This window comes from Chiloscyllium plagiosum, unplaced genomic scaffold (assembly GCF_004010195.1).
Source record: "Chiloscyllium plagiosum isolate BGI_BamShark_2017 unplaced genomic scaffold, ASM401019v2 scaf_5249, whole genome shotgun sequence".
Taxonomy (NCBI): Eukaryota; Metazoa; Chordata; class Chondrichthyes; order Orectolobiformes; family Hemiscylliidae; genus Chiloscyllium; species Chiloscyllium plagiosum.
The window spans coordinates 4,450-17,733 of record NW_025213472.1 but is presented as its reverse complement, the minus strand read 5'-3'; the positions used below and the strand labels follow the sequence as shown (position 1 = coordinate 17,733).

At 48.8% G+C, this 13,284-nt stretch overlaps 1 long non-coding RNA gene across 3 annotated transcripts in view; it reads right to left on the bottom strand.

Moving 5' to 3' along the window:
* Positions 1 to 1,309: 1,309 nt before the first annotated feature.
* The window catches only part of LOC122547642, a 12,680-nt gene continuing 705 nt past the window's right edge, over positions 1,310 to 13,284 (bottom strand). For all 3 annotated transcript variants that reach the window (XR_006311048.1, XR_006311049.1, XR_006311050.1), the window contains exons 2-4: positions 12,400 to 12,479; positions 2,890 to 2,945; positions 1,310 to 1,353 (exon numbers count right to left, since the gene is read on the bottom strand). This is a non-coding gene — a long non-coding RNA (uncharacterized LOC122547642). The remainder of the gene's footprint in view (positions 1,354 to 2,889; positions 2,946 to 12,399; positions 12,480 to 13,284) is intronic.

Sequence of the window (13,284 nt, the reverse complement as noted above, 5' to 3'; positions counted from 1 at the left end):
AAGGAATATCTCCCATTAACACCCAGTAACAGCCAGAGAGGCATGGTGACTCTGTAACTAAGGAATATCTCCCATTAACACCCAGTAACAGCCAGAGAGGCATGGTGACTCTGTAACTAAGGAATATCTCCCATTAACACCCAGTAACAGCCAGAGAGGCATGGTGACTCTGTAACTAAGGAATATCTCCCATTAACACCCAGTAACAGCCAGAGAGGCATGGTGACTCTGTAACTAAGGAATATCTCCCATTAACACCCAGTAACAGCCAGAGAGGCATGGTGACTCTGTAACTAAGGAATATCTCCCATTAACACCCAGTAACAGCCAGAGAGGCATGGTGACTCTGTAACTAAGGAATATCTCCCATTAACACCCAGTAACAGCCAGAGAGGCATGGTGACTCTGTAACTAAGGAATATCTCCCATTAACACCCAGTAACAGCCAGAGAGGCATGGTGACTCTGTAACTAAGGAATATCTCCCATTAACACCCAGTAACAGCCAGAGAGGCATGGTGACTCTGTAACTAAGGAATATCTCCCATTAACACCCAGTAACAGCCAGAGAGGCATGGTGACTCTGTAACTAAGGAATATCTCCCATTAACACCCAGTAACAGCCAGAGAGGCATGGTGACTCTGTAACTAAGGAATATCTCCCATTAACACCCAGTAACAGCCAGAGAGGCATGGTGACTCTGTAACTAAGGAATATCTCCCATTAACACCCAGTAACAGCCAGAGAGGCATGGTGACTCTGTAACTAAGGAATATCTCCCATTAACACCCAGTAACAGCCAGAGAGGCATGGTGACTCTGTAACTAAGGAATATCTCCCATTAACACCCAGTAACAGCCAGAGAGGCATGGTGACTCTGTAACTAAGGAATATCTCCCATTAACACCCAGTAACAGCCAGAGAGGCATGGTGACTCTGTAACTAAGGAATATCTCCCATTAACACCCAGTAACAGCCAGAGAGGCATGGTGACTCTGTAACTAAGGAATATCTCCCATTAACACCCAGTAACAGCCAGAGAGGCATGGTGACTCTGTAACTAAGGAATATCTCCCATTAACACCCAGTAACAGCCAGAGAGGCATGGTGACTCTGTAACTAAGGAATATCTCCCATTAACACCCAGTAACAGCCAGAGAGGCATGGTGACTCTGTAACTAAGGAATATCTCCCATTAACACCCAGTAACAGCCAGAGAGACATGGTGACTCTGTAACTAAGGCATATCTCCCATTAACACCCAGTAACAGCCAGAGAGGCATGGTGACTCTGTAACTAAGGAATATCTCCCATTAACACCCAGTAACAGCCAGAGACATGGTGACTCTGTAACTAAGGAATATCTCCCATTAACACCCAGCAATCATTCAATTCACTTCATTCACTCAGCACTGGCTCACACACTGGGCACTGGGAAGTCAGGGGCTCATTCACTGGGCACCAGGTCAGTCACTGCGCATTGGCTCAGAAACTGGGCTCTGGGTCAGTCACTGGGCACTGGGATAGCCACTGGGCTCTGGGTTAGTCACTGGGCACTGGATTAGTGATTGTGAATTGGACACTGGGTCAGCCAGTGGGCACTGGGTCAGTTACTGGGCTTTGGGTCAGTCTGTGAACACTGGGACGTCAGTGAGTCACTCACTAGGCAATGGGAGGTCAGTGGGTCAGTTACGGGCACTAAGTCATTCACTGGGCACTGAAAGGTCAGTGGGTCACTGACTGTGCACTGGGAGGTCAGTGGTCAGTTACGGGCACTAGGTCACTCACTGGGCACTGAGAGGTCAGTGGGTCACTGACTGTGCACTGGGAGGTCAGTGGGTCAGTTACGGGCACTAGGTCACTCACTGGGCATTGAGAGGTCAGTGGGTCACAGACTGTGCACAGGGAGGTCAGTGGATCAGTTACAGGCACTAGGTCACTCACTGGGCACTGGGAGGTCAGTGGGTCAGTTGGGGCACTAGGTCACTCACTGGGCACTGAGAGGTCAGTGGGTCAGCTACGGTCACTAGGTCACTCACTGGACACTGGGAGGTCAGTGGGTCAGCTACAGGTACTAGATCACTCACTGGACACTGGGAGGTCAGTGGGTCAGTTAGGGGCATTAGGTCACGCACTGCGCACTGGGAGGTCAGTGGATCAGTTATGGGCACTGGGAGGTCAGTGGATCAGTTATGGGCACTGGGAGGTCAGTGGGTCAGTTACGGTTACTAGGTCACTCACTGCGCACTGGGAGGTCAGTGGATCAGTTATGGGCACTCGGTCACTCACTGGGCACTGGGAGGTCAGTGGATCAGTTACAGGCACTAGGTCACTCACTGGGCACTGAGAGGTCAGTGGATCAGTTACGGGCACTAGGTCACACACTGGGCACAGGGAGGTCAGTGGATCAGTTATGGGCACTAGGTCACTCACTGGGCACTGGGAGGTCAGTGGATCAGTTATGGGCACTGGGAGGTCAGTGGGTCAGTTACAGGCACTAGGTCACTCACTGGGCACTGGGAGGTCAATGGGTCACTCACTGGGCACTGGGAGGTCAGTGGATCAGTGACAGGCACTAGGTCACTCACTGGGCACAGGGAGGTCAGTGGGTCACGCACTGGACACTGGGAGGTCAGTGGGTCACGCACTGGACACTGGGAGGTCTCTGGTAAAACCCCACAGCATAAGGCTATCGCTGGCTGGACCACGTTTTATTACCCAATACTAATTACCGAGGGGACAGTCCAGAGTGAGCCATGTTGCTGAGAGCCTGGAGTCACGTGTAGACCAGAGCAGGTAAGGAGGGGGCAGCTCTCCGCGCCCTCCTCCTCCAATTCCCTGAAGGACATTATGACCCAATGGATTTTGACAACAATCAATTGTGATTACCTGGTAGTGTCTGTACCTCTGGCTCAGGAGGTCCTCACTGCTTGAATTCTCCACACCTGAGAAGAGAGGAATTAGACCTTACGGTTACCGGGAGGTTTTGGGGGGGTTCGGCAACTCTCCTTTTCCTGAAATTTACCCCCTACGCAACTCCCCACCGAGGCGCTGACCCTATGTCCAGTTGGGGTGATCAGACTGGCACTGGGCACGGAGTGGGTGGGTGGTGGGGGGGAGGGGGGGGGGGAGTCTGCCTCCTTGGACAGAGAATACGCCGACCCCAACATATCTTGCTCACTACCCACCCCCGACGTCAAACATTAACCACACTCCCCACTTTCACACTGAGAGCCCTGCAGGAGGGAGGGAGAGGGAGATAGAGAGAGGGATAGAGAGAGAAGGAGAGAGACAGAGGGAGGGAAACAGAATGGGGGAGAGGGACACAGCAAAGAGGGAGTGAGAGAAAGAGAGCGAGGGACGGAGTTTGAGGGGGAGAGGAATAGAGAGTGGGAGGGGAGTGAAGTGTGAGAGATAGGGACATAGAAAGAGAGACAGAGTGAGAAACAGGGACAGAGAGAGAGAGAGACAGAGTGTGAGAGATAGGGACAGAGAGTGAGAGAGAGAGACAGAGTGTGAGAGATAGGGACATAGAAAGAGAGACAGAGTGAGAAACAGGGACAGAGAGAGAGAGAGACAGAGTGTGAGAGATAGGGACAGAGAGTGAGAGAGAGAGACAGAGTGTGAGAGATAGGGACATAGAAAGAGAGACAGAGTGAGAAACAGGGACAGAGAGAGAGAGAGACAGAGTGTGAGAGATAGGGACAGAGAGTGAGAGAGAGAGACAGAGTGTGAGAGATAGGGACATAGAAAGAGAGACAGAGTGAGAAACAGGGACAGAGAGAGAGAGAGACAGAGTGTGAGAGATAGGGACAGAGAGTGAGAGAGAGAGACAGAGTGTGAGAGATAGGGACATAGAAAGAGAGACAGAGTGAGAAACAGGGACAGAGAGAGAGAGAGACAGAGTGTGAGAGATAGGGACAGAGAGTGAGAGAGAGAGACAGAGTGTGAGAGATAGGGACATAGAAAGAGAGACAGAGTGAGAAACAGGGACAGAGAGAGAGAGAGACAGAGTGTGAGAGATAGGGACAGAGAGTGAGAGAGAGAGACAGAGTGTGAGAGATAGGGACATAGAAAGAGAGACAGAGTGAGAAACAGGGACAGAGAGAGAGAGAGACAGAGTGTGAGAGATAGGGACAGAGAGTGAGAGAGAGAGACAGAGTGTGAGAGATAGGGACATAGAAAGAGAGACAGAGTGAGAAACAGGGACAGAGAGAGAGAGAGACAGAGTGTGAGAGATAGGGACAGAGAGTGAGAGAGAGAGACAGAGTGTGAGAGATAGGGACATAGAAAGAGAGACAGAGTGAGAAACAGGGACAGAGAGAGAGAGAGACAGAGTGTGAGAGATAGGGACAGAGAGTGAGAGAGAGAGACAGAGTGTGAGAGATAGGGACATAGAAAGAGAGACAGAGTGAGAAACAGGGACAGAGAGAGAGAGAGACAGAGTGTGAGAGATAGGGACAGAGAGTGAGAGAGAGAGACAGAGTGTGAGAGATAGGGACATAGAAAGAGAGACAGAGTGAGAAACAGGGACAGAGAGAGAGAGAGACAGAGTGTGAGAGATAGGGACAGAGAGTGAGAGAGAGAGACAGAGTGTGAGAGATAGGGACATAGAAAGAGAGACAGAGTGAGAAACAGGGACAGAGAGAGAGAGAGACAGAGTGTGAGAGATAGGGACAGAGAGTGAGAGAGAGAGACAGAGTGTGAGAGATAGGGACATAGAAAGAGAGACAGAGTGAGAAACAGGGACAGAGAGAGAGAGAGACAGAGTGTGAGAGATAGGGACAGAGAGTGAGAGAGAGAGACAGAGTGTGAGAGATAGGGACATAGAAAGAGAGACAGAGTGAGAAACAGGGACAGAGAGAGAGAGAGACAGAGTGTGAGAGATAGGGACAGAGAGTGAGAGAGAGAGACAGAGTGTGAGAGATAGGGACATAGAAAGAGAGACAGAGTGAGAAACAGGGACAGAGAGAGAGAGAGACAGAGTGTGAGAGATAGGGACAGAGAGTGAGAGAGAGAGACAGAGTGTGAGAGATAGGGACATAGAAAGAGAGACAGAGTGAGAAACAGGGACAGAGAGAGAGAGAGACAGAGTGTGAGAGATAGGGACAGAGAGTGAGAGAGAGAGACAGAGTGTGAGAGATAGGGACATAGAAAGAGAGACAGAGTGAGAAACAGGGACAGAGAGAGAGAGAGACAGAGTGTGAGAGATAGGGACAGAGAGTGAGAGAGAGAGACAGAGTGTGAGAGATAGGGACATAGAAAGAGAGACAGAGTGAGAAACAGGGACAGAGAGAGAGAGAGACAGAGTGTGAGAGATAGGGACAGAGAGTGAGAGAGAGAGACAGAGTGTGAGAGATAGGGACATAGAAAGAGAGACAGAGTGAGAAACAGGGACAGAGAGAGAGAGAGACAGAGTGTGAGAGATAGGGACAGAGAGTGAGAGAGAGAGACAGAGTGTGAGAGATAGGGACATAGAAAGAGAGACAGAGTGAGAAACAGGGACAGAGAGAGAGAGAGACAGAGTGTGAGAGATAGGGACAGAGAGTGAGAGAGAGAGACAGAGTGTGAGAGATAGGGACATAGAAAGAGAGACAGAGTGAGAAACAGGGACAGAGAGAGAGAGAGACAGAGTGTGAGAGATAGGGACAGAGAGTGAGAGAGAGAGACAGAGTGTGAGAGATAGGGACATAGAAAGAGAGACAGAGTGAGAAACAGGGACAGAGAGAGAGAGAGACAGAGTGTGAGAGATAGGGACAGAGAGTGAGAGAGAGAGACAGAGTGTGAGAGATAGGGACATAGAAAGAGAGACAGAGTGAGAAACAGGGACAGAGAGAGAGAGAGACAGAGTGTGAGAGATAGGGACAGAGAGTGAGAGAGAGAGACAGAGTGTGAGAGATAGGGACATAGAAAGAGAGACAGAGTGAGAAACAGGGACAGAGAGAGAGAGAGACAGAGTGTGAGAGATAGGGACAGAGAGTGAGAGAGAGAGACAGAGTGTGAGAGATAGGGACATAGAAAGAGAGACAGAGTGAGAAACAGGGACAGAGAGAGAGAGAGACAGAGTGTGAGAGATAGGGACAGAGAGTGAGAGAGAGAGACAGAGTGTGAGAGATAGGGACATAGAAAGAGAGACAGAGTGAGAAACAGGGACAGAGAGAGAGAGAGACAGAGTGTGAGAGATAGGGACAGAGAGTGAGAGAGAGAGACAGAGTGTGAGAGATAGGGACATAGAAAGAGAGACAGAGTGAGAAACAGGGACAGAGAGAGAGAGAGACAGAGTGTGAGAGATAGGGACAGAGAGTGAGAGAGAGAGACAGAGTGTGAGAGATAGGGACATAGAAAGAGAGACAGAGTGAGAAACAGGGACAGAGAGAGAGAGAGACAGAGTGTGAGAGATAGGGACAGAGAGTGAGAGAGAGAGACAGAGTGTGAGAGATAGGGACATAGAAAGAGAGACAGAGTGAGAAACAGGGACAGAGAGAGAGAGAGACAGAGTGTGAGAGATAGGGACAGAGAGTGAGAGAGAGAGACAGAGTGTGAGAGATAGGGACATAGAAAGAGAGACAGAGTGAGAAACAGGGACAGAGAGAGAGAGAGACAGAGTGTGAGAGATAGGGACAGAGAGTGAGAGAGAGAGACAGAGTGTGAGAGATAGGGACATAGAAAGAGAGACAGAGTGAGAAACAGGGACAGAGAGAGAGAGAGACAGAGTGTGAGAGATAGGGACAGAGAGTGAGAGAGAGAGACAGAGTGTGAGAGATAGGGACATAGAAAGAGAGACAGAGTGAGAAACAGGGACAGAGAGAGAGAGAGACAGAGTGTGAGAGATAGGGACAGAGAGTGAGAGAGAGAGACAGAGTGTGAGAGATAGGGACATAGAAAGAGAGACAGAGTGAGAAACAGGGACAGAGAGAGAGAGAGACAGAGTGTGAGAGATAGGGACAGAGAGTGAGAGAGAGAGACAGAGTGTGAGAGATAGGGACATAGAAAGAGAGACAGAGTGAGAAACAGGGACAGAGAGAGAGAGAGACAGAGTGTGAGAGATAGGGACAGAGAGTGAGAGAGAGAGACAGAGTGTGAGAGATAGGGACATAGAAAGAGAGACAGAGTGAGAAACAGGGACAGAGAGAGAGAGAGACAGAGTGTGAGAGATAGGGACAGAGAGTGAGAGAGAGAGACAGAGTGTGAGAGATAGGGACATAGAAAGAGAGACAGAGTGAGAAACAGGGACAGAGAGAGAGAGAGACAGAGTGTGAGAGATAGGGACAGAGAGTGAGAGAGAGAGACAGAGTGTGAGAGATAGGGACATAGAAAGAGAGACAGAGTGAGAAACAGGGACAGAGAGAGAGAGAGACAGAGTGTGAGAGATAGGGACAGAGAGTGAGAGAGAGAGACAGAGTGTGAGAGATAGGGACATAGAAAGAGAGACAGAGTGAGAAACAGGGACAGAGAGAGAGAGAGACAGAGTGTGAGAGATAGGGACAGAGAGTGAGAGAGAGAGACAGAGTGTGAGAGATAGGGACATAGAAAGAGAGACAGAGTGAGAAACAGGGACAGAGAGAGAGAGAGACAGAGTGTGAGAGATAGGGACAGAGAGTGAGAGAGAGAGACAGAGTGTGAGAGATAGGGACATAGAAAGAGAGACAGAGTGAGAAACAGGGACAGAGAGAGAGAGAGACAGAGTGTGAGAGATAGGGACAGAGAGTGAGAGAGAGAGACAGAGTGTGAGAGATAGGGACATAGAAAGAGAGACAGAGTGAGAAACAGGGACAGAGAGAGAGAGAGACAGAGTGTGAGAGATAGGGACAGAGAGTGAGAGAGAGAGACAGAGTGTGAGAGATAGGGACATAGAAAGAGAGACAGAGTGAGAAACAGGGACAGAGAGAGAGAGAGACAGAGTGTGAGAGATAGGGACAGAGAGTGAGAGAGAGAGACAGAGTGTGAGAGATAGGGACATAGAAAGAGAGACAGAGTGAGAAACAGGGACAGAGAGAGAGAGAGACAGAGTGTGAGAGATAGGGACAGAGAGTGAGAGAGAGAGACAGAGTGTGAGAGATAGGGACATAGAAAGAGAGACAGAGTGAGAAACAGGGACAGAGAGAGAGAGAGACAGAGTGTGAGAGATAGGGACAGAGAGTGAGAGAGAGAGACAGAGTGTGAGAGATAGGGACATAGAAAGAGAGACAGAGTGAGAAACAGGGACAGAGAGAGAGAGAGACAGAGTGTGAGAGATAGGGACAGAGAGTGAGAGAGAGAGACAGAGTGTGAGAGATAGGGACATAGAAAGAGAGACAGAGTGAGAAACAGGGACAGAGAGAGAGAGAGACAGAGTGTGAGAGATAGGGACAGAGAGTGAGAGAGAGAGACAGAGTGTGAGAGATAGGGACATAGAAAGAGAGACAGAGTGAGAAACAGGGACAGAGAGAGAGAGAGACAGAGTGTGAGAGATAGGGACAGAGAGTGAGAGAGAGAGACAGAGTGTGAGAGATAGGGACATAGAAAGAGAGACAGAGTGAGAAACAGGGACAGAGAGAGAGAGAGACAGAGTGTGAGAGATAGGGACAGAGAGTGAGAGAGAGAGACAGAGTGTGAGAGATAGGGACATAGAAAGAGAGACAGAGTGAGAAACAGGGACAGAGAGAGAGAGAGACAGAGTGTGAGAGATAGGGACAGAGAGTGAGAGAGAGAGACAGAGTGTGAGAGATAGGGACATAGAAAGAGAGACAGAGTGAGAAACAGGGACAGAGAGAGAGAGAGACAGAGTGTGAGAGATAGGGACAGAGAGTGAGAGAGAGAGACAGAGTGTGAGAGATAGGGACATAGAAAGAGAGACAGAGTGAGAAACAGGGACAGAGAGAGAGAGAGACAGAGTGTGAGAGATAGGGACAGAGAGTGAGAGAGAGAGACAGAGTGTGAGAGATAGGGACATAGAAAGAGAGACAGAGTGAGAAACAGGGACAGAGAGAGAGAGAGACAGAGTGTGAGAGATAGGGACAGAGAGTGAGAGAGAGAGACAGAGTGTGAGAGATAGGGACATAGAAAGAGAGACAGAGTGAGAAACAGGGACAGAGAGAGAGAGAGACAGAGTGTGAGAGATAGGGACAGAGAGTGAGAGAGAGAGACAGAGTGTGAGAGATAGGGACATAGAAAGAGAGACAGAGTGAGAAACAGGGACAGAGAGAGAGAGAGACAGAGTGTGAGAGATAGGGACAGAGAGTGAGAGAGAGAGACAGAGTGTGAGAGATAGGGACATAGAAAGAGAGACAGAGTGAGAAACAGGGACAGAGAGAGAGAGAGACAGAGTGTGAGAGATAGGGACAGAGAGTGAGAGAGAGAGACAGAGTGTGAGAGATAGGGACATAGAAAGAGAGACAGAGTGAGAAACAGGGACAGAGAGAGAGAGAGACAGAGTGTGAGAGATAGGGACAGAGAGTGAGAGAGAGAGACAGAGTGTGAGAGATAGGGACATAGAAAGAGAGACAGAGTGAGAAACAGGGACAGAGAGAGAGAGAGACAGAGTGTGAGAGATAGGGACAGAGAGTGAGAGAGAGAGACAGAGTGTGAGAGATAGGGACATAGAAAGAGAGACAGAGTGAGAAACAGGGACAGAGAGAGAGAGAGACAGAGTGTGAGAGATAGGGACAGAGAGTGAGAGAGAGAGACAGAGTGTGAGAGATAGGGACATAGAAAGAGAGACAGAGTGAGAAACAGGGACAGAGAGAGAGAGAGACAGAGTGTGAGAGATAGGGACAGAGAGTGAGAGAGAGAGACAGAGTGTGAGAGATAGGGACAGAGAGTGAGAGAGAGAGACAGAGTGTGAGAGATAGGGACAGAGAGTGAGAGAGAGAGACAGAGTGTGAGAGATAGGGACAGAGAGTGAGAGAGAGAGACAGAGTGTGAGAGATAGGGACAGAGAGTGAGAGAGAGAGACAGAGTGTGAGAGATAGGGACAGAGAGTGAGAGAGAGAGACAGAGTGTGAGAGATAGGGACAGAGAGTGAGAGAGAGAGACAGAGTGTGAGAGATAGGGACAGAGAGTGAGAGAGAGAGACAGAGTGAGTGAGAAACAGGGACAGAGAGAGAGAGAGAGACAGAGTGTGAGAGATAGGGACAGAGAGTGAGAGAGAGACAGAGTGTGAGAGATAGGGACAGAGAGTGAGAGAGAGAGACAGAGTGTGAGAGATAGGGACATAGAAAGAGAGACAGAGTGAGAAACAGGGACAGAGAGAGAGAGAGACAGAGTGTGAGAGATAGGGACAGAGAGTGAGAGAGAGAGACAGAGTGTGAGAGATAGGGACTTCCCTTGTCACCCTCATCCCCCTCTGAATATGTTTCTTCTTCCTTGGGGTGAATTTCTGAAGTCTCTCTCAAATTGCTGTTCCATTGCCTTCCCTGGGGGGGGGGGGGGCTCCCCTTCTAATCAAATCTGGTAGCTCCTCCCACATGTCTTTGTAATTAACTTCACTCAATGATAATCCCGTTACACATGATTCCAGCTTCTCCCTCTCAGACTGACGGGGGAATTCGATCATTTACAGTCACTGTCCCACAGTTCACCTTAATCTCCCTAATCCAGTCTGCCTCATGACACATCACTGAATCCAGAACTGTCTGTTCCCTTTTAGGATCTGCCACAGGTTGCTCAACAAAATCTCCTAGACTTTCCACAAATTCCTTTTCTGAGGATCTGTGACTAAACCGAATCTCCCAATCCACTTGCCTTTTGAAGACCTCCATGATTATTAGAATAATGCCTTTCTTACATGCCTTTTCTCTCTCCTGATTTACTTTCTGCCCTCCACACTGACTACTGCTCGGAACCCTTTGCATAGCACCCATCTGGGTTATTTTTCCTTTGTGATTCCTCAACTATCCTCACAAAGATTCTACGTATTCCGAATCTGTATCATGTTTTGCTATCAATTTAGTTTCATTTCTTATTAATAAGGCAAAGCAACCCCCTGCACCCATCTCCCTGTCCTTTCAATCTGATGTGTATCCTTAGATATTTAGCTGTCAGACCGGATCACCTTGCAGCCACCTCTCTGTGATACCCACAACATCATACCTGCCAATTTCAATCTGTGCCACAAGCTCATTTACCCTGTTTTGTATCCTGTTTGTATTTAAGTACAACACCCTCAGCCCTGCATTGACTGCACCCCTTCTCACAGTTGTTCCTTTATGTGCTGTGCCTGAAGTTAGATTCCTGGCCCTTTCCAGACACTCTGACCTAATACTTCTTCTGTTAACTTTAATAACCTCTGCTCAGCGCTCCCCTCTGCTTTAACATTTTCCATGTGAGTGAACCCCCCGTCACTGAGTTTAAAGCCCTACCTACTACCTAGTTATGTGAGGACTCTGGTCCATGTATGATCCACATGGAGTCTATCCCATTGGAGCAGCTCCCTCCTTTCCCAGTACGGAACCCAATGTCCCGTGAATTCAAACCCATTTCTCCCACACTAATCTTTGAGCCATGCATTAACCTCTTTAACCTTATTGACCCTGTGCCAATTAACCTGTGGGTAGTAATCCAGAGATTATTCCCTTTTTGGTTCTGATTTTTAATTTTGCCCCTGGCTGTTCACATTCCCTCAGGAGAAACATTTTCCTCATTCTCCCGATATCATTGGAACTGACATGGACCACAACAAGTGGATCTTTCCCCTCTCATTCCGAATTCCCATGTATCCCAGATTAGATCTCCTGAACGCTGGCACCAGGCAACACAACCTTCAGAATTCTCAATCCTGCCCACAGAGAGCAGTGTCCGTTCCCTTGACAATACTATCCCCAATTACATTTACATTTGTTTTTTCTCCCGTCCATCAGGACCATCATCCTGTCTCACAAGTTTATGGTCAGTTTGCTCACTCTCCCTCCAGCCCACACTCCCATCCACAGAGGGAGCAAGAATCCCAAATCTGATCAACAAACTCCCTCAGCACTATCTCCTGGATCCCTGAACCTGCCTTGTTCATAGTCACACCCTCCTGTCCCTGACCACTGACCGAATACGAGGCAGTTAATCGAAGATGTGTGACTGCCTCCTGAAACACAGCATTCAGGTAACTCTCCCTGTCCCTGATGTGTCAGAGTTTGGAGCTCAGACTCCAGCTCATCAACTGTGAGCCAGAGTTCCTCAAACAACCAACACTTGCTCCAGATGTGGTCCCTTTGAAGCACAATGGGCTGTAGCAGTTTCTCCACCATCCAGGTATAGCACATCCCCTGGCCCTGCAACTCCCTTTCATTTACTCAGCTCTTCATTTGGTTTTTAAAAGTTTCCTTCTTGTCTTTTACATTGTAACATGTCAATATTTCCCCAATTTACCTGAAATTTGCAATGTATAAAACAGTTAAAGTAGTAGCAGTTACCAGCCAATGAACGTACGGTTTTCCTGCGAGGTCACCTTTTCCGTTTGTGCTGAGTCTCGGATCCTGGTTACAAAAACGACCTTACAAAGTATGATCCTAAAACCAAAATGGAGAGAGACAGAGAGAGGAGCAGAGTAACCGTACAGTGTGGAAACAGGCCATTCAGCCCATACTGACTCCTGAAGCGCATCCCACCGAGACCCAACCCCCAACCATGTAATCCCACATTTCCCATGTCAAATCCATCTGTCCTGTCAGTCCCTGGAAACTATGGTCTATTTAGCAATGGCCAAACCACCCGAATGTGCACAGCTCTGGATTGTGGGAGGAAATCGGAGCACCCAGAGGAAACCCATGCAGACACAGGTGCAATTTGCAAACTCAACACAGACAATCACCCGAGGCTGGAATCAAACCCAGGTCCCTGGCACTGTGAGGCAGCAGGGCTAACCACTGAGCAACTGCCCCACCCTCTCCAGTGTGAGAGAGAGGGGGAGACAGAGAGAGAGAGAGTGCATGAAAGATACGACAGAGAAAGAGACAGAGTGTGAGAGATGGACAGAGACAGAGAGAGACTCTGAGATATAGTGACAAAGAGAGACAGTGAGAGATAGGGAGAGAGAGTGTGTGAGAGATCCAGACAGAGAGAGAGAGTGTGTGAAAGATAGGGACAGAGAGAATGTGAGGAAGAACAGAGAGAGAGAGTCTGAGAGATGGGCACAGAGAGAGAAGGGGAGAGAGAGATAGACTGTGAGATAGTGATAGAGAGAGTGAGTGTGAGAGATAGGGACAGAGAGAGTGTCTGAGAGATAGGGACAGAGAGAGAGAGCGAGTGAGAAATAGAGAGAGAATGTGTGGGTGAGAGATAGGGAGAGAGAGCATGTGCGTGAGAAATAGGGAG